Source organism: Jatropha curcas, chromosome 9 (assembly GCF_041381405.1).
Source record: "Jatropha curcas cultivar XTBG-Jc1 chromosome 9, XTBG_Jcur_1.0, whole genome shotgun sequence".
NCBI lineage: Eukaryota > Viridiplantae > Streptophyta > Magnoliopsida > Malpighiales > Euphorbiaceae > Jatropha > Jatropha curcas.
Genome location: NC_143159.1, coordinates 8,928,273 through 8,955,014, shown reverse-complemented (window position 1 = coordinate 8,955,014; position 26,742 = coordinate 8,928,273). Strand labels below are relative to the sequence as shown.

The following is a 26,742-nucleotide window of genomic DNA, read 5'->3' as shown; positions in this document are numbered from 1 at the left end:
TCTCGGTCTAATTATAAAAAAAAAAAAAAAAATAAACTTCAATATTTGATTATTTCTCGGCCTAAGTTTATCTTCTACATTTCACAGTTCGAGCCCCATTTACAATATAACACATTTTTAATATGGGCTAACAGAATTACTTCATCTATATTACTACACGACTAGACGTATGTAAATTCTACAACTGCGGAGTCACTATCTGTTTGTTATACATAGCTTTTTATACATATAATTACATAGCAAAACAATTATGGAACTGGGAAAACTTCTTAATAATCCTGCGGCGAAGAAAACATAGCTTAACCCAAATTAAAGAGAAACTACTTCCTGAAAAATTTAAGCAAGACATGTGAGTTTTCTAAGGAGTAATAATTATTACACAACACACGCAGTCACACAAATGTGTACACATATTAATCTAGTCATCCGACTAGTAATATGCTCACGCAGCCAGTCACACAAATGGCATATCATCAGCATTCACAATCATAAACATCTTCATATAATCACATCACGTGGAAATTAGTCAGTGGCGCCACCTGAAACCCCAACGAGCCGTCCTCACACATGGCTCGCCCTCTCATACATGTGCACCAGGGAGCCGATCCCCCATACGGCCAACTGGTCTAATCCTCACTGACCAGTCCTCTCATTATTTTTCCATTCTCTCGTTTCTTTTCCATACCAACAGGAGGCAACCCGGTGGTCTCCATCCAATCTAGATCATCAAGTGCTCACAACAGGAGGCCACCCTGCGGGCTACAATCAAATCTAGATTATCAGGTGCGCAACAACAAGAAGCCATCCTGTGAATTTCCATATAATCTATATCATCAGGTGCACAAGGGGGCGCCGATCTCCCATTTTCCCGGCCGACGGTCAAATATCAAATCATAATCGGATCCATATCACAGACCGTCCTCACAAACCCATGGTGGTCCACTTCATCCCAATTCCACACAAACAAGGCACAACATATTCACAGCACAGGTAATCAAACAATGCAATCAAATGCAGACATTTTGATCAGTTGAGCATCATAATGCAATGCACAATTAGGCATTCATTCTTAAATACAATTAAATAATTAAATAAATAATATTAACAACAACAAAGATAAAATAAATAATAATAATAATAATAATCATAATAATAATAATAATAATAATAATAATAATAATAAACAATGATAATCAAAATGAATAAATAATTGAATAATTAAATAAATAATAATGATAATGATAAAATAATTAGAGCACTATATTTATTATGTACTAAGTTATAGAATTAATCTAAATAAATTTATTAATTATGTTATTACTTAAAATTAGTCTAATTCTTATTGAAATTTCGGCAGCACCTCCCCGAAAAATTGGACTATCCACCTGTTTAGATAACACAGTATTATTATATATTTATCAATCAATGCACACAGCCCATCCGTCGGGCAATCAATCAACTTAATTCCCATCCTCCTTCAATAGCAACGTCATAGCTAACAAACCATTTAAATCGTCTATCCATTATACATTACTTATTTATATATATATATATATATATATATATATATATATATACGCCCTTCTAATACAACACAAAAACTCAAATGATTGATGCCAACTTGCAGAAATAAAAGTTTTCTATGTCCAAATCATGGATTAAACATTAACTAACTATTCCTATCGAAATCAAATTTATAACTTCAATGTACTATACTAGTTTACAATTTTCCAAAAATAAATAAATTGAAATAATTGCTGCCAAATTAAAAGTTTAGGCTTCATGGTTAAATTTTCACATTTTACTCACTAGCTAACTCACTACCCTACAAGAACTTAATTTACAATTTCAAATACCCATCCCAAACATTATAATTCAAAGAACCAACTAATTAATTGCTGCTAGCTCAAGGAATTCAAAATTCTCTATTTAATACCCAAAATATATCCACCATTCCTTAATCATTACTAAAGTTCTAGATTAGGCATTACGAACCAATGTTTCCAGTAAATTGCAATTTAGTAATCTCATCTCTCAAGTAATCCAATACACAGCTTAAACATATATACCAACCCCAACAAGTATAAGAACATCAAGGAAAATATATATCCATTTCATGTTAACCTATCAAAAGAACACAACATATTCAAGATGGTTGCTGCCCGCCAAAAGAATATATGTTCCTTAACTCCTAAACTTATGTGTATATATATATATATATATATATATATATATGCATAAGTTCAACTCATTCCCATCATAAATTAAAATCCCAATCACATAATCCATATAAAAAAAGAGTTCAAGGCAAAGAGACTAGAATGGCTACTGCCATTCCAAATTCCTCAACTTCTTCCACCTAAACCTGCAGTAAATTTATTAGTTGATTTATAGGCATGTTGAATTGCGATTCACAATCAAATTTTTAAGAGTAACGCTTAAAGTTCCTTTCAATGCTAACAGTAGCTAACCAAGGGTTAATTCCTAACATTCCAATAATACTACAAATCATAATCTTAAATGAAAAATTCAAGAAACAAACCCAAAAGGATTGAATTATGGCTCACCTAGTCCAGAAATATGACAGAAAAATTGAATATGCTTATTAAAAGTGATCGAAAACGAACCTTAAAATCAAAACCCACTGCTGTCGGCGATAGCTTGATCGAAAATGTGTGGGAAGGTGGCCGGAGGCATGCTGGAAGCGAGAAGAGAGCGTGGTCCGGCCGGTCCTTGGCTGGGCGCACCAAAAAAAATCGAGGAGGAGCGCAGGTAACGCGACTGTACCTATTGCGAGTTGCGATCACAGCTCTTGGGTTTGCTGCGCCAACCGGAACGGAGGGAGTGAGGGAAAGAGATGTCGCCGTTGAGACAGCCTGGCGTCGCTGGAGAGCTGAAGAGGAGATTGTGACGCAGTCCCGATCGAGGCAAGATCGCAGCTCTTCCTGCGACTGTTGCTCTCACTGGAATGGAACGGAGAGAGGGAAGGAGACGCCGGAATCCGCTGCGGCGTGGAGGCGCGGCGAAGAGGCGCTGGTGGTGGCGACGAGCGCTCTGGCCCTCCCGGAAAAAAAATGGGGAAGGAAAAAAAAACGTGCTGCCGCTGGAAAAAGAGGAGAAGAAAAGAAAAAAAAGGAAAGAAAAATCTGGAGTTTCTAGACCATTCCGGTTCGATTCGAACCGGTTTGGTCTAATTCTATGACTTGGCTCAATTTGCTTGGTTTTCGAAAAATCGAGTTGGTTTACGGGTCCAGTTTAGAAATAGCAAAATCCTAGCTGGTATAATCTCATTGGTTGAAATAAAAAAATTTAGTTTTTAAATGAAAATTCTACGAAATTAAATTTTCGGGTCGTTTCACATATACTATCTAATTTCTTAATATATCCTTATTTAATGTACATTTACATTCTCAATTGATGTCCATTATTTAATATTATAACATAATATTTTTGGAAAAAAAAAGATATAATTCAACCTTATTAATTAGTTTTTTTTAATCAATGTGAAAGTCAAACTAGGCCTATGTATATGGGACGGAGGGAGTACAATATTATCATTTATTTTTGAACATTTATTATTGTAATTAGCACTTAGTGGTTAAAATGAGTGTTTATATATATATATATATATATATATATATATATATATATATTAAGAGAGCTCTGATAGCTATTTTTTTACATCAATGGTTATTTGGTTTCTATGTATATTATATTTGAAATTTATTAATATTTTAAAAAAATAATTACTAATGCAATTATATTTTTTAAATTAATATTTTACTCATTTTATTTATAGTTTATTAAAAATAATAATTTTTTATATTTATGGAACACTTAAATAAAAATAATATATTCGTTTTAAAATTTTTCTTAAAAATATACATTATACTTAATATATAAAAATAATTATATTTTTAATAATTGTTTTATATTTTAATAATAATTGCGATTAAAATTTTACTAAATAGTAATATTTAACGGTAGTTGGCATGAACTAATTTTCTTGAAAATACACTAATATATTCATCTGGTCAAGTCGCAACCTGCTGTTATTTCAGCAGAAGTATTTTAATCCTTCATAGGTTGTTGATTACCCGTCGCATGGATTAAATGAATGGTTGGCATCTCAGGAATCAACCCTGGTGACAGGAGTGCAGGCAAGATAAGGTGACAGAACCATTCTATGAACTAAACCAGCTACGGGAAGACTAAAATGTAATGTTGATGCTTCTAGGTTTCAGGATATTAGGCGCATGGGGCACGGAGCTGTCCTTCGGGATGAAAATGGAGTTTTCATAGCAGGTATATTAGGTTTGTTTCAGGGGTATAGTAATCTAGCTATGCAGAGGTATGGCAATTAGAGAGGCTCCTTCTTGGCTTCGCAGGGATGGCTACGCTAGTGTTGAGGTGGAAACAGACTCGCAGCTTGTTTGGCATTGAATTTGATCTTCTGATGAATGCTTTTATGAGTTTGAGTTAATTATTAAAGACTGTAAGTCGTTACTTTTACAGGGTTCTTAGATTAGATACCACGCTAATATAGTTGATCATTTGCTCGTAAGAGTAGTTATTACAATGGCTGGTTCTAAGACTTGGAGGGTTCCTTCAGATATTTTATTACATTATTTATTATTTGATGTTTGCAATCAAGTTTTTTCACCTAGCATAATAGAGCTTAGTTCGGGTGTAAGAGGAAAGTCTGATTGCGGAGTTTAGATGGCTTATTATGCTAAGTTTTTTTTGGTACTTTATTAATAATGTTTGGATTTAAAAAAAAAAAGAATTTAATGGTTAAATGAATTTATAATTTTGGTCACATCATGCAAGGAAAAATAATAATTCCCTCAAAAACTCATAGATAGGAACTCGGTTCAGTGTACATTAATTTTGTCCCAAGACGAGGAAAGCAGAGAGAAGCTTCGAGAAGAAAAATATCAGCCTATGATTATTATTATTTTCTTTTACCAATTGCATTTTTTTTTTTTTTTAGGGATTACCAATTGTAATTTATTTATATTGAATTGAAGAAATAAAATCTCACTTATATAGGAATTTTTTTTATATATTTTGTCCAAATATACGATTTTATTTTTATACTTTAACAATATATAATAGTTGTTCACTTTTAGAAAACTGAAATTATTTTTTTTAAAAATGTTACAAGAAAATTGGAAAATAACATTTTATATTCAAATTTATCATTTTTCTATTTGGAAAATTATAAAACAATTTTCTAGTTTTCCAAAGCTTAACTAACATCTAGAAAACATGTACTTAGTTTTTTTTATAACAAAGGTCATATTTTCCATTTAAAAAAAATATTTTTCATTATCAAAATTAACATATATATATATATATATATATATATTAAAAAAATTATTTCAAAACATAAAAAAGATATTTAAGTAACTAAATTAAATTTTTTAATTTTTAATTTTAAATTATACCTTTTTTTATAACCATGAGGTGTAATCTTTTTAGTTCGTAGAGTGTAACAGTTTTACCTTCCAGTTAAGAGCATTTTACGGAGATCGAACTTGTGTTCTCATTTATGGAGAATAAAGTCGTTTATCACAACAACTTACATTGTATTGATAAAAGAAAAATTTTATGTTATACTTTAAAATGTAATAATTTACTATTTCACAAAAATATATTTGTAATGGTAACATCTATTTTTTAAAAGCTATACAAAATGATGAAAATTGATATTATTACTATTAATAAATTATTAATACATATTTAACAAATTTTAACTAAAAACTTCTAATGGAAATTATGAATAATTTTTAATAATTTTTTAATGAAAATAAATTTTTACTGATAGTTGGTATTTTTATAGTATTTTTAATATAGTTTTATTAGGATTTTTAGTATTTTTTAATTACTTTAATTAGTTTTTATTTATGTTTTTGTGTAAAGCATCCTTAAATCATATTTCACTGGATCTTGAGGAATTTTGTAGGATTTTTATAGGAAACCAACTTATTTCCTATCTCGGCACTGGGAGAGTCCTAATTGGGAAGAAATAAAAAGTCTAAACAGTTTCCGATCTGTAAAAGATTTCTTACTCAATAAAGATTCACTTTCCTAAACGAACACGAAGATATCTCAGAAAGTATAAATAAATAGAGAGACTAGTCATAGTTAAGGGAACCATTCATTGTATATTCCATCTTTTGTTCTATTGTTTTCTCTCTCTCTCCAAGACTTCAAGTATTCAAGATTTGTGTCAAAGTTCAAGGAAGCCGCCCAAGCCAATCATTAACTAGTTTTTATTTCTAAACTTTTTTCTTTTTTTATTTTCAATATTCATGTTGATTATGAGAATATTTACAAGTTTAATTGAGTTTTATTTAATTACCATGTTGAACTAAAACTCTCATACTAGGGATTTGATGTAGTTTAATTTTGATTTCAATTTATAATATTAGATTTGCTTTTCCTTGTTCATGATATAATTTATTATTGAACTAATGCTTCCAGGCAGAGTTTCTCCCCTGGATTAATTTATTTCATTTATCACTATCGGGAGAAGGGTTTTTGATATGAATAGGGTAATAAATTACATGAGAATAATAACTTGATGCGGAAGTTATATGGTTTAACTCATGGGGGTTTGCATAAGTTAATGACCTTAGGTTATGAATTCATAAACAAACCATAAAACTTAATAATTTAATTCATGTTTGATTGTGCTATTGGAAGATAGGTAATTAGACCGGGTTAAAATATCTAACAATACATCGGGAGAGCTTGTTACTGATTTTAGGATTGTTTTCCCTACTTGAATAATTAAAATTGATTATCAAACTAATAAAATAAATTGGATAGAGTTAAGTGAAGTCAAAATCTCTAGTAGCTTTAAATCCTTGATTTCTTTTCGTCAAATATTGTTACTTGATTTCTTTTTGCTTTTTTTTATTTGTTTAATTTAATTTTTTAAAATAATTCCCCTTATTGCCATTTAAATAATAATAGGTTAACATAATTTTGGTACTTGGTATACAATCCTGTGGAAACAATACTTTACTCATTCTATATTACTTGTTGCGATTTTCGTACACTTGCAAAAAAATCACTATCATTTACCCTTGACAAGTGAATATATTTTTCATTGTTTATGAAAATTATTTCTTTAAAAAACTGAAAATAGAAAATAAAAAATGAAAAATTATTTTCTATAAATGAATACACATATTTTTGTCCATATTTGTTGCCTTCGTCACAATGTATATTTTTCTATTAATTTATTATACTTTTTTCGTTAAATACAGAAACATATGAGTTAATTTTAGCAAAATATATAGATAAAATAATGCTAAATATAATGACAGATTAGTTAATTCTAACAAAATATAAAAATAAAATAATAAATTATTAACGGAAAATTATAAAAATTAACAGAAAATTATAATAGTGTAATGGGAATAAAGATAGAGATAAAACTGTGTAATTCTGAAAATATATGGAGAATTTATATATTACTAAACTTTGATGTTAAATATAAGGACAATATTATAAGTAATTATTTAGTCGCAGTCACTAAGGTTTTAATTATAACTTTCTTCTTCACGTTTGATGTTATGGTCTCGGCTAACGGATTTAGTTATGGGTCGATGGGTAGTAGGAGGGGTTGGTGTTTGGGTGTTTGGGTTAGGGTGTTTCCTTGAGCGACCTATGGTGGAAGACAAGAAAAGTCAGACTCGTTAAAGGGAGCCTGAAACCTCAGTCAAGAAGACTTAAATTGGGTTTTAACAGTCTGCCTTATTCCATCAGATTTGCTGAATATATACAAGTGCAGAAATAACTACTCCCTACATACAAGGAGCACTACTTCTATATGGAGGAATAACCTCCCACTAACAACAAGAAAATAGGGAAATGGAGGAATACCCTCCTACAATGCAGGAATGTTGAAACAGAATCAAAACAGAAAGAGAACAACTACTGCTGACTAATTCAGCAACTCAATTACTGGTGACTTGGACTTAGGACAATGGGTATAACGGGAATATACTTGCAGGGGTTTGGTAACATTACTTCCCGCCCCCAATGGAAGCTTGTCTGCAAGCATGAAGTCTGGAAACTTGTCTGTTATATGCTGGACCCTTTCCCATGAAGCATCTGTTGGTGAAGAATGACTCCAATGAATTAAAACCTCTGGAATTCCTCCTTTGATACGATGATCCAGAACAGCTAAAGGATGGATAGGATCCTCCAAAAGAATGGTAGGTGGTAATGTTGGAGTGACAGGCTGACCGGCATGATAGGGTTTGAGATAGGAAACATGGAAAACAAGGTGGCTCTTGGACTCTGCTGGAAGGTCTAGTTTATAGGCCATGGTGCCAAGGCATTCCAGAACCCGAAAGGGTCCGTAAAACCTGGCGGACAACTTGTGATTAGTTCTTTTTGCAACTAACTGTTGTCTATACACCTTTAAACGCAGCAGAACCATGTCACCAACTTTAAATTCCAGTGAACGGTGGGACTGATCATAAGTGGCTTTCATCTTATTTTGGGCTTGTAACAAATTTTGGCGAAGTAGGTGCAGCATGTCATCCCGTTGGTGCAGAACAGTATCAACCGCTTCAATTGAAGAACTACCATACAAGTAAGATAATAGTCGAGGAGGTGGTCGACCATAAACAGTCTCAAAAGGTGTGGATTTAAGTGAGGTATGGTAGCTGGTATTGTAGCAGTATTCGGCCCAAGACAACCAATCAATCCACTTTGATGGCGATGAACTAGTGAAACAGCGGAGATACATTTCAACAGTACGGTTCACAACCTCTGTCTGTCCGTTAGATTATGGATGGTAAGAGGAACTGAAACACAGCTTGGTCCCACATAAATGGAATAGTTCTTTCCAAAAAGAACTTATGAAAGTCACATCTGTAACGTCCCATTTTTCTATTGAATCGGGTCGTTGCTTAGAGTCGAGTCGGGCTGATCCAAAACCCGGTTCGATCCATTAGATTCTAGAGTGGGCTAGAATGGGATGTAATTGAAATAAGGAAAAGAAGTGGACCTACTTGAAGGAAACAAAAAGATCAAAGTATAAGGATTAGGACTTGATTTTACTAAAGTGTAAAGTTGAGGTATTGAGTTGTATCATTTTGACACTTGAGGTACCATTTGGTAATTTTCATATAAAAATCAATGACATTCTAGAGACTACCCGTGGATTCCATTTCATTTTCATTTCTTCATCCTTATCTTCATCTTCTTCCTCTACTTTCCTCTTATACTTTCTTTTCTCCATCACGTTTAATGGTGGGGGAGATTTTAATGGGAGCTAAGCATTAATTCAACTTCTATTCTATCCAAGTAAGTAAACCTTCTTGAATTTCATACTTGACTCATTTGGTGATCCTGTTAGATAATTTATAAGAACTTTATTGTATAGGAGAGGTGAGCCAAAGGTAGAAGGAAGCTAAAAGAAGAGCTTAAGCTTATTGGCGTAAAGGTGTGCTATCTCTTTTAGTTTAATCAATATCTTTGCATGAGAAATTGTGTGGTGTGTTGTTAATGAGATAATATTGCTTCATGTTGAGTGGGAGGACTGGTAATGGTGAGAAAACAGGGGATGGAATGAGTTTATGCTGAACCAGAGTTTGCTGGAAATTTTACCAGCAACTTCATCTTGATTTTGACCCCATTTAATGATGGAACTAGGAATTGTCATAGAAGAGTTATTTGTTCCTCTATGTGTTATCTTTACGTGGGCTTTTGAATCACTCAATTTGAAGTTGTATATTGAGAGTTATGGCCAAAAGAACACAGACTGCACAATCTGGAAACACGTCGCGCGCCCGCGCGGTCTGGAAAGCAAGTTGCGCTCGCGACTTTCACATGCGCAGTCGCGACTTCGGCCAGAAGCTCTCTGACTCTCAGTTTGCGCATTTCACGCTCGCGAACTCCACAAGCGCGCTCGCGACTTCATCTCGCGCTCGCGACTTGTGCTGCGCGGTCGCGACTTGAGCCAGAAACCTCTCTGACTCTCGATTGCACTTCTCGCGCTCGCGAGGTTTGAAGACGCGCTCGCGACTTCTCCCTGGGAAGCATCTCGCGCTCGCGACTTTTCCCTGCGCGCTCGCGACTTGTGTTTTCATGCATTTTGGACTTCATTTTCTATACAATTACATTCCTTTGCTCAACATGCATGCATCCAATCATTGTAAAGCAAAAATACAACATAAGAACATGGATTAAAACATCATGTAAGCATTTATATGGTGTGAAATCAAATCAATATGATGAACTATGACGTTGTGAAACCATTTATGTGCTATTGTGTTACATTGTTGACATGCTAATCTTAAGCTCCATTGAGGTTAGGTAGAAACCATGTAGATAAGGCTATGTCGCGACATAGAATAGCAGATCTGCGCCCCATACAGTTTGGAACCGTGCGGTGCAAATCCGGTTAGGGGCACCAAAACGGACAATATTGGCATAGGCGAATCCGGTTCGGGGCCTATAGCATACAATTTCATCCAGTTTCATACAGTTTATCTTATCACTTAGGTTTCACTATAACCTTATGGAGCTATACAGTTATATCGACTACAAATTGCATAATCATACAGTATACTAAACAGCAAGAAAGATCATTAAGGGAAAATGCAAGTATCATGATATGTGTGCTTACATTCCATATGTGAGTAAATGTTTAGTTCTACATATGTATGTGGTTATATGTTTCTTCATTCATTGTGATATTCACTGAGTTTAATCAAAGTTGCAGAGTTCATACAACATAAAGAACATCAGGTAAGATTATGAAAGTATCATGTTATATATGCTTACAAGTTTATTTATTTAATTCTTAATGAGCCATACAGTTATGAAATGTTGTTAATCATACCTTATATGCTGTGACTAAAGTGCATCAGTCATACAACATAATGAACAGCAAGTAAGACAATGGAAATATAATGTTATGTATTCATACATGTTTATTGGTTTCATTCACACAGCATAATGAATAGCAGGTAACAGCAGGTAAGATCATGATAGCATCATAATGCGTGATTTAAGTTCATGTAAATGCTTTATGAGAAATTAGAACTCAATTATTGATGTTTATGAATTAGAAATTTATTTGTTGCTATAAAGAGACATTTATGTTGAAATTTACTGATTCTATGAGTATCAATGCTTTATGAAATTGGTATATTAAGTTAGTTGCCATCGCACTTTGTTTAGTATGTGAATTATGAGCACCACTGAGTTTTATACTCAGCGCGTCGATTTTCATCACGCGCAGGTTGAAGATCGTGGTTGCTACTTGAAGACTTGAGGAGTCCTATCAAAGCAGAAGTGCTTAATTTGGTCATAATAGATTGAGAGATGTATAATTAAGAATTATGGCATGTATTAAGATTTATGGCATGTATAATTCTTTTATTGTTAGAGCTTATGTGATTGTAAATATAAGTGAACCATGTAATTATTTTGGTGTAAGTTATTAGAGATAAGAATAATATTTATGAAATGATTGAAGATGAAATAGTTTACTATAGTTGGTATGATTAGGTCATGAAAACTTGATATAGATTCTGAATGAAATTAATTGCTAGATATTAAATACTTTTGAGGATTTATACAATTATGTAAAGATATATATATAAAGGGTTATTGTGTTATGATGATTCTTGGAGATGTTGGAAGTTTAGAGTGTAACTGGGAGTGTTTATATTCTTATTTTGCATACAGTATAATATCAGCATGACAGGATATAAGTTCAACCAGATTCTAGCGTCTCGGCTCGGTTCATTCGGGTTAACGGGTGGACCGGGAAGGGGTGTTACAATTTTTGGTATCAGAGCCTAGGTTTAGGCGGTTCTCGGACTATATGTGCATATATGTAGGAAGTTATTTGTTTTACATGAGAGTATGAGTAATTTAAGTTAAAGACATGCCATATTGGTTTGATTGGAAACAACCAGCCATTGGAGAATAGTGTCGTGGTAAGCGGAGTATAAATTGAGGTTCCTATTGATGATTACTGGTTATATCCTTTAGATCATTGTTCATGGAGGATATGCTTAGAGAATAGTGGATAGGGAAGTCGATGTAATGGTTATTGGAGATGAAAGATTATTGAGGTATTAAGGATTTGTGTACTTTCGTGAGTTGATATGAGTTCTACATGTTATCAGTATTATGAGATGTATTTTGAAACGGATTTTTATCCATGATTGTGATGGCGTGAATGACTTGTAAAAATGTTTGTTCATGTTGCCTCCAGAAGAAGCATAGTTTATGCTGCTTATGAACAAATGATTTTGCTATAAAAATTCTTCTTCTCAGAACACTTTGAAAAAAATATATATATATATATATATATATATATATATATATATATATATATATATATATATATATATATATATATATATTTTTTCAAGTGTGGTTTTCTAACGTTTTGATAAATGAAGGATTGTTTTATACATGACAATGAAGTCACTTGTATAAATTCATGAGCTATGAACGTATAATGGTTTATGACTTGAACATGGAAGTAACATATATGTATATATTTAAGTATGTCAGATGAAGTGTACACTTGTATGGTGGTGTATGCATAAAGATATGTTACGTTATGCATGATTAAGATTATACAGGTTAAGTTGAAGATAAAAGATGTGAGTGTGAAATGCTTGCATAAAATGCATGAATGTGTGTACATGTGCCTATGGAAGGAGTATGTTGAGGATGAGTTGCTAGTATTAAATTGATTCGGATTTAAGGACATGAAAATCTATTTACGAAGAGTATTGATGTTTACATGATTGTGGTTAATGGAACTTATTATGATTATTGAGATAAGTATTTTGCTGGATAGAATACATATAGACATATAGTCATTGGTGTATTTACATAAATGATCTTAATGATGACTGATTTGATGTGAATCATTCTAAGAATGGGTGATGAGTATTTTTCATAGGAACTACTGTCATTATTTCAAGTCATTTATGAGAAGTGATTTATATTTATGAGAACTACTTATGATTTGGTGGAATTAAGTATATTGTGGTGTTCATCAGCTATTTTGCAAATGTATGACTATCAGGAATCATATAACGTACTATGGTGATAAGAAAAGTATGGTGATTTCTAGGATGAAATTAATTATTTAACTCTTGATGAGCCTAGTAGTGAAATTATATGAATTGTAGCACCTTGAGGGTTAATATGGTATAAGTGTGAATTATATTGAACAAGATTTAAATTTTGAGGTTTAAAATATTTGTTGAATGCTAGATGTTATGTAAGTTATACATAAGGATTTGTGTTTATTGAGAGAGTCTATGATCCGAGGAAAAAGGTAAACGACTCCTAAACACCAAATGAAGATAATGATGTTATATAAATATTGGACCATGATGATTAAGTGAAATGATGAATGACATTGGCCATGGAGAGATAGTTGGCCAACCATTGAATTGATGTTATACCAAGAAATTAGGTAAGTAAGAATGGATCTAGTCATGTGAGTGACTTAAGATTAAGAAAAGTCTCAATTAAAGAGGTGAAGGAATATAAATTAGGATGATTTAAATGAGATGATAATCATTCAGAGTTTTTGTGACAAGTTAGGAATCATGGTTATTAAGATTTGATGGAAATAGAAGTAAAGATGCATCAGAGTATATACAATATCGGACTTACTATCCTTTGAGAGTTCATGAATATGTACAAATTGTGGTTCGTGTTGATCTCACTATGTGCACATAAGAATAAATTCTGAGCCAAATGCTCAAGATTTTATAAGTGATCATTCTTCAGACAGAAATGATTGGTTAATCATTAATAGAAGTATTTGTAAGTCACAGATGATTTATGGATTTATGTGAGCTATCTATGAGTCAAAAAAAAAAGAAAAAAAAGAGAGAAAGGTGGAATTGCTAATTGGATGCAACTACCAAATCATTATGGATAAACGGTCAAGTTGAGATAATCTATATGGCACATTGCATGATTTGCATAACTTTGTGATTGTGTACAATTACTCTCATGTATTGACATTTGGAACTTTGGTTTCATTTTGTTTTGTTCTTGAGTGGGAATTAGCAAGGATGCATGTATGACTATATGTATATATGCATGACAGTGGATGAGAAGAAGTACCATGATGAAATTAAGTACCATGACGACATGAAGTTATTCATACAGTTATGAACATAAATTATCTGATATCAGGATATGTTTCTATAATCTCATCATGCTTCTGAGAATGTACTTCATGCAAATCTTTGAATAGGCTATTGCAATGAAATGCCTTGATATGTATATGAGATGATGATATGATATGTCTATGCTATGCTGATATGTTTAGACTGGGCAGTATATCGGTCTTTGGATTGAGTGTTGATGTAGACTGGATATATTAGCTAGTATGGATGTTCATTTGAGAGAATCATGTGGAGAACATAAGGCTAGTGAGTGCTAGCCGATGAATGAAGAATCAAATTGAGTTGGAAACTATTAGGAGAGTTGTAAGTGTTTAATGTAAGTGAACTTCGAGGACGAAATTCTTTAAGGGGGGTAGAACTGTAATGTCCCATTTTTCTATTGAATCGGGTCGTTGCTTAGAGTCGAGTCGGGCTGATCCAAAACCCGGTTCGATCCATTAGATTCTAGAGTGGGCTAGAATGGGATGTAATTGAAATAAGGAAAAGAAGTGGACCTACTTGAAGGAAACAAAAAGATCAAAGTATAAGGATTAGGACTTGATTTCACTAAAGTGTAAAGTTGAGGTATTGAGTTGTATCATTTTGACACTTGAGGTACCATTTGGTAATTTTCATATAAAAATCAATGACATTCTAGAGACTACCCGTGGATTCCATTTCATTTTAATTTCTTCATCCTTATCTTCATCTTCTTCCTTTACTTTCCTCTTATACTTTCTTTTCTCCATCACGTTTAATGGTGGGGAAGATTTTAATGGGAGCTAAGCATTAATTCAACTTCTATTCTATCCAAGTAAGTAAACCTTCTTGAATTTCATACTTGACTCATTTGGTGATCCTGTTAGATAATTTATAAGAACTTTATTGTATAGGAGAGGTGAGCCAAAGGTAGAAGGAAGCTAAAAGAAGAGCTTAAGCTTATTGGCGTAAAGGTGTGCTATCTCTTTTAGTTTAATCAATATCTTTGCATGAGAAATTGTGTGGTGTGTTGTTAATGAGATAATATTGCTTCATGTTGAGTGGGAGGACTGGTAATGGTGAGAAAACAGGGGATGGAATGAGTTTATGCTGAACCAGAGTTTGCTGGAAATTTTACCAGCAACTTCATCTTGATTTTGACCCCATTTAATGATGGAACTAGGAATTGTCATAGAAGAGTTATTTGTTCCTCTATGTGTTATCTTTACGTGGGCTTTTGAATCACTCAATTTGAAGTTGTATATTGAGAGTTATGGCCAAAACAACACAGACTGCACAATCTGGAAACACGTCGCGCGCCCGCGCGGTCTGGAAAGCAAGTCGCGCTCGTGACTTTCACATGCGCGGTCGCGACTTCGGCCAGAAGCTCTCTGACTCTCAATTTGCGCATTTCGCGCTCGCGAACTCCACAAGCGCGCTCGCGACTTCATCTCGCGCTCGCGACTTGTGCTGCGCGGTCGCGACTTGAGCCAGAAACCTCTCTGACTCTCGATTGCACTTCTCGCGCTCGCGAGGTTTGAAGACGCGCTCGCGACTTCTCCCTGGGAAGCATCTCGCGCTCGCGACTTTTCCCTGCGCGCTCACGACTTGTGTTTTCATGCATTTTGGACTTCATTTTCTATACAATTACATTCCTTTGCTCAACATGCATGCATCCAATCATTGTAAAGCAAAAATGCAACATAAGAACATGGATTAAAACAACATGTAAGCATTTATATGGTGTGAAATCAAATCAATATGATGAACTATGACGTTGTGAAACCATTTATGTGCTATTGTGTTACATTGTTGACATGCTAATCTTAAGCTCCATTGAGGTTAGGTAGAAACCATGTAGATAAGGCTATGTCGCGACATAGAATAGCAGATCTGCGCCCCATACAGTTTGGAACCGTGCGGTGCAAATCCGGTTAGGGGCACCAAAACGGACAATATTGGCATAGGCGAATCCGGTTCGGGGCCTATAGCATACAATTTCATCCAGTTTCATACAGTTTATCTTATCACTTAGGTTTCACTATAACCTTATGGAGCTATACAGTTATATCGACTACAAATTGCATAATCATACAGTATACTAAACAGCAAGAAAGATCATTAAGGGAAAATGCAAGTATCATGATATGTGTGCTTACATTCCATATGTGAGTAAATGTTTAGTTCTACATATGTATGTGGTTATATGTTTCTTCATTCATTGTGATATTCACTGAGTTTAATCAAAGTTGCAGAGTTCATACAACATAAAGAACATCAGGTAAGATTATGAAAGTATCATGTTATATATGCTTACAAGTTTATTTATTTAATTCTTAATGAGCCATACAGTTATGAAATGTTGTTAATCATACCTTATATGCTGTGACTAAAGTGCATCAGTCATACAACATAATGAACAGCAAGTAAGACAATGGAAATATAATGTTATGTATTCATACATGTTTATTGGTTTCATTCACACAGCATAATGAATAGCAGGTAACAGCAGGTAAGATCATGATAGCATCATAATGCGTGATTTAAGTTCATGTAAATGCTTTATGAGAAATTAGAACTCAATTATTGATGTTTATGAATTAGAAATTTATTTGTTGCTATAAAGAGACATTTATGTTGAAATTTACTGATTCTATGAGTATCAATGCTTTATGAAATTGGTATATTAAGTTAGTTGCCATCGCACTTTGTTTAGTATGTGAATTATGAGCACCACTGAGTTTTATACTCAGCGCGTCGATTTTCATCACGCGCAGGTTGAAGATCGTGGTTGCTACTTGAAGACTTGAGGAGTCCTATCAAAGCAGAAGTGCTTAATTTGGTCATAATAGATTGAGAGATGTATAATTAAGAATTATGGCATGTATTAAGATTTATGGCATGTATAATTCTTTTATTGTTAGAGCTTATGTGATTGTAAATATAAGTGAACCATGTAATTATTTTGGTGTAAGTTATTGGAGATAAGAATAATATTTATGAAATGATTGAAGATGAAATAGTTTACTATAGTTGGTATGATTAGGTCATGAAAACTTGATATAGATTCTGAATGAAATTAATTGCTAGATATTAAATACTTTTGAGGATTTATACAATTATGTAAAGATATATATATAAAGGGTTATTGTGTTATGATGATTCTTGGAGATGTTGGAAGTTTAGAGTGTAACTGGGAGTGTTTATATTCTTATTTTGCATACAGTATAATATCAGCATGACAGGATATAAGTTCAACCAGATTGTAGCGTCTCGGCTCGGTTCATTCGGGTTAACGGGTGGACCGGGAAGGGGTGTTACAACATCCCTGTCACTGACCATAGTTTCTAGCAACCCATGTAATTTAAAAATGTTATCAAAGAAGGTGCGAGCAACACTTACAGCGGTGTACGATGAGTGAGAGCCAGAAAATGTCCATACTTTGAGAACCGATCAACGACAACCATTAAAACATTCTTTCCGCGTGAAGTGGGAATGCCCTCTATGAAGTCAATGGAGATATCAGCCCAAATTTGAGTGGGAACGGGCAAAGGTTGAAGGAGTCCCGCCGGTTGTAGTGTGTCAGTTTTATGCTGCTGACATACATTACAAGAACGCACAAAATCCCTTATGAATTGTTTCATCCCCTGCCAATAGAAATCTATAGTGATTCTGTATAATGTCTTCTAGTAACCTTCATGACTTTGGTTGTGAAGAGCACTAACAACCAGCTGAATTGATGGGGAATCAGGAGGCAGGTAAACTCTGTTATTGTAGAAGAGTAACCCATCCTGAAAAAACCATTTTGAAGCGACTGCTCCATTGGTAATTGCAGAGATTTGTTGCTGAATTGCTGGTGAATCACTATGTTCCTTCCGAATTTCATCAAACAAACTGAGTTGAGGCATGGAAACAGCCATAAGGATTGAATCATCGGCATTCCGTCGAGAAAGAGCGTCCGCCACCACATTAGATTTGCCAGTCCTGTATTCAACAGTAAAAGAAAAACCCAGGAGCTTGCTAATCCAATGTTGTTGAGTTGCTGAGAGATGGCGCTGCTCAAGTAGATATTTCAATGTGTAATGATCAGTCCGAACAATAAATTCACGTCCCCACAGATAGGAATGCCAATGCTTTATTGCCTTCACTAAGCCAATCAATTCTCGCTCATAAGCCGGAAGATTTTGACAATGAGCTGCCAAGGAATGGCTGAAATATGCGACTGGCTGGTTGTGTTGTAACAAGACTGCTCCAATCCCTGTACCAGAAGCGTCACATTCTATAACAAAAGTTAGATCAAAATTCGGTAGAATCAGGATTGGAGTAAATGTCAAGGCCACCTTTAACTTCTGGAATGCATCGATAGCGTGATCAGTCCAGTGGAAGTTGTTTTTACGCAGCATAGTAGTGAGGGGGGGCGACAATGATGCCATAATTCTGCACAAACTTGTGATAATAACCTGTGAGCCCTAGGAATCCACGCAACCCACGAATGGTGTTGGGCTTTGGCCATTCCAATACAGCAGCAATTTTGGACTGATCCACCTGCACTCCTTGGGAAGAAATAATATGACCCAAATAAGAAATCTGAGATTGACCGAAGACACACTTCGACCGTTTGAGGACCAATTGGTTCTATAACAGCAATTGGAAAACTAGCCGCAAATGGTGGATGTTTTCTGCCCAGGATTGACTGAAAACCAAAATATCGTCAAAAAAGACGAGTACAAATTTCCGTAAGTAAAGTTGGAATACCTCGTTCATTACGGCCTGAAAAGTTGAGGGAGCGTTGGATAATGCAAACGACATCACCAGGAATTCAAAGTGTCCGTGGTGAGTGCGGAATGTTGTTTTCTCAATATCAGCAAGATGCATCCCCACCTGAAAGTAACCCGAAAGCAGATCTAACTTTGAGAAGAACTTAGCTCCACCCAATTCCTCCAATAATTCGTCGATAACTGGAATAGGGAATTTGTCTTTGATGGTTTTGGCATTTAATTCTCTGTAATCAACACAAAGGCACCAGGAACCATCAGCTTTGGGAACCAGAGTCACCGGCGACGAGAATGGGGAACGGCTGGGACGAATGATTCCCTGCTGTAATGTAGCACATTACTTTTCAATCTCGTCCTTCTGACCATGAGGGTAACGGTATAGTCGAACTACCACAGGACCAACTCCGGGGATTAGGGGAATACGATGATCACAAGATCTACTAGGGGGCAGCCCAGTAGGAGCATTGAATAAGGAAGCAAATTTTGCCAATAATTTCTGGAGTTGGATGTCTGGGACAGATGAAATATGTATGTTGTTCAGATCTGAACCGTGGAAAGAGCTTGAAGAAGTAATACCCTGCAATGTCACTAAGTGGCCCTGTTGATAAAAGCTCATGCGCATAACGGTGAAATCCCATAGAATGGGTCCCAAGGTTCAAAGCCAATTAACCCCCAAAACCATATCGAAATTGGTTAAGGGTAAAACAAACAAATCAACCATGAAAGAATTAGACTTCAGAAGAACCGGAATTCCCTTACAAATACCTGGGCTAGTAAGTTGCTCGCCATTGGCAACTTGTACCTTTAAACCATTCTGTTTGTTTACCACAGCATTCAGTTCCTCAACGTTTGCGGCAGAAACAAAACTGTGAGTGCTGCCGGAGTCGATGAGGATCAAGACTTGCCCAAGCATCCAGCTGCCTATGAACCTCATGGACTGAGGATTTCGAATTCCAGTAATGGCATTCAAAGAAATTTCTGGATCAATTGTGAAATCCTCTACATCTTCCGTCTCTTCCAAATCAATCCAAAACAATTTCTTACATTGATGGCCTCGAACAAACTGCTCATCACAATTAAAACAAAGTCCTTTCTTCCGCCTCTCCTCCATTTCATCATGGGACAACCTCCTCACTATCCGATTGGCGAGGTTGTCAGGTGGAATTGCAACGCAACGAGTATCTCTCGCGGCTGAAGAACGTGGAAACAGTTTGCATTCATACAGCCGAGAAATGCTCATAGCATTAACCAAATCGGTGGGATGGTGAAGCTCCACTTCAACCGCAATGGAGTCTTGTAAACCACTGAGGTATAATTGGACCTTCTGGTGTTGAGTGAGAGTTCCAGCCCAGGACACAAGAGCCTGAAACTGATTCTGGTAGTCCGCGACAGACCCCGTTTGCGTTAGTTTAGCTAATTCACCAAGTTTGTTGTTGCGGATTGGAGGCCCAAAACGGAGGTTACATTGGTGAGAAAACTCAGCCCAAGAGGGATTCGGAATGTCATCTAGCAACTGCATGTACCAAAGTTGGGCAATTCCTTCGAGATGGTATGAAGCTAAACTGACCATCTCTTCTTCCAGAGTTTGTTGGTGCCGAAAGAAGTGTTTGCAACGGTTTAGCCATCCCAAAGGGTCATCTTTCCCATCATAGCGAGGAAAATCCAGTTTTGTGAATTTCGGTACAAACGAGCTTCCTCCAGATTTTTCAGAATTCGCAGTACCCGAAATTCCCTTATCTCTCCGTAAGCTTGCTGGACTTCCAGTGCTACTGGTTTGGAAATCCTTTTTAGTGGATTCCCATTCCTGAGTTAGACCATCGAATTTGGCGTGCAGTTCCTTGTTGGATTGTTGCTCAGCTAATAACAAGTTAAAGAGCTTAGCTAGCTGGTCTTGAACAGAATCTCCCATAACTGTTGGCTCTGATACCAAACTGTTATGGTTCCGGCTAACGGATCTAGTTATGGGTCGATGGGTAGTAGGAGGGGTTGGTGTTTGGGTTAGGGTGTTTCCTTGAGCGACCTATGGTGGAAGACAAGAAAGGTCAGACTCGTTAAAGGGAGCCTGAAACCTCAGTCAAGAAGACTTAAATTGGGTTTTAACAGTCTGCCTTATTCCATCATATTTGCTGAATATATACAAGTGCAGAAATAACTACTCCCTACATACAAGGAGCACTACTTCTATATGGAGGAATAACCTCCCACTAACAACAAGAAAATAGGGAAATGGAGGAATACCCTCCTACAATGCAGGAATGTTGAAACAGAATCAAAACAAAAAGAGAACAACTACTGCTGACTAATTCAGCAACTCAATTACTGGTGACTTGGACTTAGGACCATGGGTATAACGGGAATATACTTGCAGGGGTTTGGTAACATTTGATAAATATACTGATGAATCCATAAGATTTTAAATCTATTAAACTATCTAGTCATTCTATTGAAAAATTTAAGTTAAGGTCAAAACATTACATTCATTATTTATAGCGTTCCATGGTGTAATGTTTATATTTATATTAGTATTTGAAGTTTGATCTAGCGAATTATGAAATGTTATCCTCTTTAACGTTTGATGAAATTCTAGATACTTAATTTTGTGAAGCTTGGGTACTTTTTAAGTATTTGATGATTTCGTCCTCTCCATTTACTATAATACTCCCTCCATCCTATTTTATTTATATGGTTGGCAAAACTCGCATATTAAGAATTTAGTCAACAAAATTTATTTTTTCCTTTTTTTACCTTTAACTCATTAATATATTAATAAAAGTCCTTCATTAGATGAACAATCATAAAGGTTATTATGGGAAATATAATTGTTTAAATATTTAAATTTAGAAACTTACAAATATTTTGGGACATTTACAAAAGAAATAATAAACAAACAAAATGAGATGGATGAAGTATTACTATTTACTACCTCATAATTGTTATTTGATCCCTCAGTTAACGGCAAAATTTATTTTTTTATTTTTTATGGAGGACCAAAGTAGTTTAATGTAGGGGTGGCCATGGTTCTGATTCCAAAAAATTTAGAATCAGAATCGAATCGAAAACTGACGATTCCAGTTACGGTTTTGATTCCGGCTACTTAACGGTTCCAAAATCGATGGTTCTGGCCAATTCCTCGATTAAGTTTTCGACGAATCGCATAATTATAAAATCAAAAACATTGGAACATTTTTTTTTTTGAAAATTTAAAATTTAAATATTTATGAAATAATTTTTAGAAAAAACTTAAAAGAAAAAATAAAAAAGGCCTAACTTAATTTATTTGTTTTAAAAAGGCTTGAACTTATTTTTTTTTTCAAAAAGGGTTTGAACTTTTTTTTTTTTTAGAAAAAGGTTTGAACTTAATTTATTTTTTTTAAAATGAAAATGGATATTTATAGTAAATTCAAAAAATCGATTTTTCACAAATACCTTTAAAATTAGTCGTTATATAGTTTTTAGGAGGGTTAATTTGGGATTTCATAAAAATATTTGAAAAAATAAAAAAGTTATTAAAACCGGGTCAAACCGTCAATTTTAACCAATTGGAAAAACCGCCGATTTCGGCTAGTTCTTGGAACCGCCGGTCGTTCCTCAAAAGTTGAAACTGAAACTGGGCTGCAGACAGATTTCGATTCCGGTTCAGACCGATTTTTGTTCCTCATGGTGTTGGTTTCTCACAGTTTCGATTTCTATTCCCACCGATTCCAAACCGTCGATTTGGAACTGACAGTTCCAATTCGAAGAACCGTGAAATGACCACCCCTAGTTTAATAGAGCTAAATTTCAAAGATTAATAATATATTTATCAAATAAGAGGAACTTATTCTAATTTTTTTTTTTTTTGAGAGAAACAAATGAATGCGTTAAGAGCTACCAGAAAGAGGTAAATCAACTACAATCAAAGGAATTATGGTAGGAGGTACATTCACCATCCAAACCAAATTAGAGTCCTGGATATTAAGAGCAAGATGAGCTAAACTATGAGCAACATAAGTGCCTTGTCTAAGAATATGCAATATAGAAACCTCCTGAAGAAGCTGTTGCAATTGCTCCTGAAGAATTAAAACACGAGTACCCAAGTCCGAAAGAGGAATAGGTTGACCATTTTGAAAATATGTAGTAACCACCTGCAAGTCGAGCTCAAACACAACATTAAGAAAATTCTGCTGCACTACACATCGAATAGCCATAGTTGCAGCCTCAACCTCCGCCTCATCAACAGATAAAGGAGAATTGAGAACTTATTGTGCTACTCCTAGAACCTGACCTACAAAATCGCGAATAACCATTCCCAAACCTATTCGCCTAAAATCACCAACATCAATAACAACCACATTAGAATTTATTTTGATAAAATTCGGAGGAGGCAGACTCTAAGTAAGTGCCGGACGTGGTGACTTAGAACTGCTGGAATTAGAGGAAACAGTATATGTATGTTCCAACCAAAGACTAGTTGCAAAGCTACAAGTTGATGTTGCAAAAACTTGAAGCTGTTAGAATATCCAAAGATTTCTAGATCGCCAAATGGCACAAAAAAACCATACAAAGTAGCTCCATTTGCTCTTTTTGTCTAGCACAAAGTTGAGCAAAAAATCAATCCTAAAAAGAAAGAACTGGATCCATAAGAGAGGCACGAAGTGGACAAATAGCCCAAACTACCTTAGCAACTGGACATAGAAGAAGAGCATGCAATATCGACTCTATAGCCTCACCATAGGATTGACAGATGGGATCACATTCTATTCCTCTACGATTCAAATTTTCTTTAGAAGGCAAAAAGGCATTTGCAGCTTTGAAGATAAAATGCTTCACCTTTGAGGGAATGCATTACTTCCAAATTCTACCAAACACCTTATCCTTGCAGTTACCAGAGGAGCTACCTGCAGAAATAGAGCGCATATAGTCAGAGCAAAATGATAAGCTGACTTTACCGTAAAACTACTAGTGCGAGTATGGGGCCAAGAAAGAGAGTCAGCAGTTCTGCATGTAGAAAGCGAAATCCGAAGGAAGAGATCAACTTAAAAAGGTAAAAATTTATTACGAATGGCAGTTTCATTCCATCGCAAACTACTAGGAAGCATTAGTTCATGAACAGTAGCACCCCACTCAATATGAGCCGGAGGAGACTAAGGCCTCAAACCATGTTGACCCACTAGCCAATTATCCTGCCAGATTTGAACACGAGAGCCATTACCAATAACCGAGTGAGATCCTTTCTTTATAATCCAATGGGCTTTCATGAGAGATTACCAAGTGAAGCTCGAGCGGCAGCCAGTATGAGCATCCAAAAAAGAACTATTCGGATAATATCGAGCTTTGAAGAAAGAGGATAACAAAGAACCATCGTCCTGTGCCAGTCTCCAACATTGACGGGTCAACATAGCCAAATTGAAAATATGCAAATCTCGAAAGCTATACCTCCAAAAATCCTTGGCTCGACATAAAGATTTCCATGGCGAAAACAACTCATCAAGTAAGAAGGAATAGATTGCATAACCGATTTCAAAAGGACCTCCTTGCCTGCAATAGAGAGAAATTGTTCTTTCCACCTTTTAGTTTTTTTGCAACATGGTCAACAATGTTGCTAAACAAATCGTTGGTATTCCGCCTAACTACTGCCAAAATCCCTAAATACTTGGAGTTTACAATGTATCCTTCTCACTCCGAAAATGCTTTCCACCATCTCCTAGAACTCCCCTCTCACATTCGCACTAAAGGATATCTCTGATTTATCCAAATTAACTTTTTGGATAGAAACAACTTCATACTCCAAAAGGAGTTGCTTAACACTATTAAGCTCCTCTAAATTCACTCTCCCAAAAATTAAACTATCATCTGCAAAAAAAAGATGAGAAATAGAAGGAGCTCCCCCTCATATTTGAACACCATGGAGTTAACGATTAGACTTCGCTCGCCGTAATAAGCATGATAAAGCTTCTGCACAGAAAAGAAATAAATATGGCGACAACAGATCATCTTGCCTTAACCCTCTTTGGGGAGAAAAGGATTTATGCGGGCAACCATTAATGAGCAAAGAATAAAAGACAGTGTTCACACAAGGCATGATAAGAGAAACAAATTTAGTATGGAAACCCATCTTGGACATAACTGCAGAGAGAAAATTCCATTCAACTCGGTCATAAGCTTTTGCCATATCCAATTTTAAAGCAAAGAAACCTTCTGACCCTTATTCTTATTTTTCATAAAATGAAAAATCTCAAAAGCCATTAGAGCATTATCAGTAATCAACCCCCCAGGAACAAAAGCAGACTAGTTTTGACTAATAACGAAAGGTAAAATAACTTTCAACGTATTAGCTATGACCTTAGTAATAATTTTAAATAAGACGTTACAAAAACTAATAGGTCGAAAATCTTTGGTATGGGTGGGATTATTGGTTTTTGGGATAAGAGTGATTAAAGTCTGATTTATTGACAAAGGGGACTCATTACCATTAAGGATGGAAGAATTTTTTGGGTCACTTCAGGTCCAACAATACTCCAATAAGTCTCATAAAAAAGTGCAAGCATTCCATACAGGCTAGGGGCCTTGGATGGATGCATTTGATTTAAAGCAAAGCGTACCTCAGCGGAAGTAAAAGGCTGAAGAAGACTACTATTCATTTCATTTGTAACAACTGGCTCCACAATATCCAAGACTTTAGAAAAGTCAGATGGTCCATTAGACGTGAACAGCTTGTAGAAGTAAGTCGATATAACTTCAGCAATAGTTACCTCCTCGAAATACCAACACCCCTCATCATCTTTAATTTTATAGATCCCATTCTTCTTCTATCTTATGGTTGCCTTTCGGTGAAAATAGCCTATGTTTTTATCCCCCTCCTACAACCACCATATTCTAGACCTTTGTTTCCACATAAGTTCCTCTCTTACCATGGGCTCATTAATCTGGCACTCCACTTCTTTGTGTTGAGAAACCACCTCAACTGAATGACCATAGTATTGAAGAGAATGAAGCAATTCCCTACAAGTGGCAATCTGTCACGTTATGGACCCAAAAAGGGATCATTCCCATCGCTTAAGAGCTAGACCGCAATGGCAAATTTTGTTTGAAACATCATATTTCGGCATCAGAAGTGAATTAGAGTCCCAAGATTTTCAGACCTCCTTAATGCAAGTTGGGAACGCAACCACATACTCTCAAAACAAAAAGGTTTCGGCCTACCCATTCTGCGACTGCGAGATTTACAGAGAGAAAGAACCAACGGACAGTGATCAGAGTCTGTTCAGACCAAATGTTCGACAAATGCCTCTGGAAAAATAGAAGACCACGCTTGAGAAGTAACAAATCTGTCTAAGCGTTCTTCAATATTGGCATTCCTGCCCTGGCCATTACTCCAAGTATAATGATATCCACCCTGAACTTAATTCTAATTATTCCTGCCCTGGCCATTACTCCAAGTATAATGATATCCACCCTGAACTTAATTCTAATTATTATTAAATTTATGAGACTAAAATAATTATTTAGCCAAACTTTTTTATAATTTAACAAAAAAAATAGTATATAGCATGTTTACAAATAAGTAACAGAATTTCATTTGACCCAGATAGACAAAACACCTGTGGTCGAGAAAACTCGAACTCGAGACCTCTCGCTCTTCACATAAGTGAGAAGACCAACCAAACCACCACCTAATTAGCATATATATATATCTGTGTGTGTGTGTGTAATTTTAATATATAGAAAACTATTATCATATTTATGAATTTATATAAGGAAAACTTAATTTTATGTTATAAAAATTTTTTGTCCCTGCAGACACTTGCACATGCGCATCT

The 26,742-nt window shown here is 35.1% G+C and overlaps 1 pseudogene; it reads right to left on the bottom strand.

Moving 5' to 3' along the window:
• Positions 1-7,681: 7,681 nt before the first annotated feature.
• On the bottom strand, positions 7,682-26,353 carry LOC149493572 (uncharacterized; annotated as a pseudogene).
• Between the last annotated feature and the right edge of the window lie 389 nt (positions 26,354-26,742).